This window comes from Dipodomys spectabilis, unplaced genomic scaffold (assembly GCF_019054845.1).
Source record: "Dipodomys spectabilis isolate Male_0828 unplaced genomic scaffold, ASM1905484v1 ptg000024l, whole genome shotgun sequence".
Lineage (NCBI taxonomy): Eukaryota > Metazoa > Chordata > Mammalia > Rodentia > Heteromyidae > Dipodomys > Dipodomys spectabilis.
The window spans coordinates 6,419,489-6,420,933 of NW_024870701.1; the positions used below are offsets into that span (position 1 = coordinate 6,419,489).

The 1,445-nt window shown below is 39.8% G+C and overlaps 1 pseudogene; it reads left to right on the forward strand.

The window, feature by feature from the left end:
* The first annotated feature begins 225 nt into the window (after positions 1 to 225).
* LOC122104473 lies at positions 226 to 339 on the forward strand (annotated as a pseudogene).
* Positions 340 to 1,445: the final 1,106 nt, after the last annotated feature.

Below are 1,445 nucleotides of genomic sequence, written 5' to 3' on the forward strand. Positions count from 1 at the left end.
GAGAGAGAGAGAGAGAGGAAGAAGAAAAGAGGAGGAGGGAGAGAAGGAGGAAGAGAAGGAGGAGGAGGAGGAGGAGGTGTTAGGGGTGGTGGAGGAGGAAATAGAATAATAAAAAGAAAAGGTAGAAGGAAAAGCAAGAGGAAAGACTGAGCAAATGAGATTGATTATTAGGAAGCATTAGATGCCAGACAGGTCCAGGAAGTTTTCTTAGAACTTCTAGCCCAGAGCACTTGTGTGTGTGTCTTTATTTAATTTGGAACCAAGCCTTCAGACAGATGTAAGCAGTAAATCCTCTTTTGCAACCCATAACGCATTTTGGTAGATACAAGAAGGAATATGATTCCTACAACAGTTGGCAATGTGAGGGTTTGTTAACTCACACAGGTTGCTCTGAAAATGAAGTTGATGTAAAAGTAAAACAACAGCAGCAACAACCACAACAAAACCTTCTAGCCCAGTGGACCATCACCTCAATGTGACTGACCTCAGTAGTCACATGGTGAGAGAAAGAAAGGATTGAACTCACTTTTATATCAAACCCATTCTTACGATAGCTAACCCACTTCTAAGATAACCACACTAATCCATTCATGAAGTCAGAGCCTTTATGACCTAATCATCCTCTCCATGTCTCAATTCTCGTCATTGTTAAATTGGGGATGAAGCTTCCAATGCATGAACCATAGCAAGTAGTATAAGTAAAAGTCTGTGAGCTTGGGGCCTGCAATGTGTGACACTGCATATACCAAGAATTAGGGCTGATGAGATTGGAAAGGCAGCCTGTGGTCTGAGAATGCAGCTCTTTTTAGTACGAGGTGACAACTTGTTCTTTTAAGATAGAGAGCCATGGAAGATTAAAAGGGAAACTCACATGTGTTCATACACCATTGATTAAAGATGTACTTTTCCCATCATATGTACTAGGAATATTGATGTTCTCATGAGGCTAACTGGAAACAAACAACAAACAAGCAGGAGAAGCAGCTCAAAGCATGGCCTTAGAAGGCTGTTTTATGACATGGAAAGTAGCTTCCTACTTTACCAATTGATAATAGATGGAATACACTAGATTGTTTTTGTTTGACTCTCCAATCCTTTGAAAGTTAAATCTTGTACCTTAGGAGAGATATTTTCCTGGTCACATACAGAAAAGGGACAATACTCAAAGCACGCAGGAGTGTTTACCATGGGAGAAAGCTGCTTTTCTCTCACCCTGTATTGTGTGTGAGGGGTAATTACATATTCTCCCAATAATGAATTAAACATTGATTCTTGGCAAGTATCCCTTTTAGCCTGAGTTCATCTGGACTGAATTCTCTGAAGTTTTCAATAAGTTTCCCTTATTTAATTTTTCGAGCTATAAATATTTGGCTGTTTTGTGTGCTAAAAAGTATGAGAGGAAGTCAAACATCTCTTGAACTCATCACTCGGGGATAAACCACTCA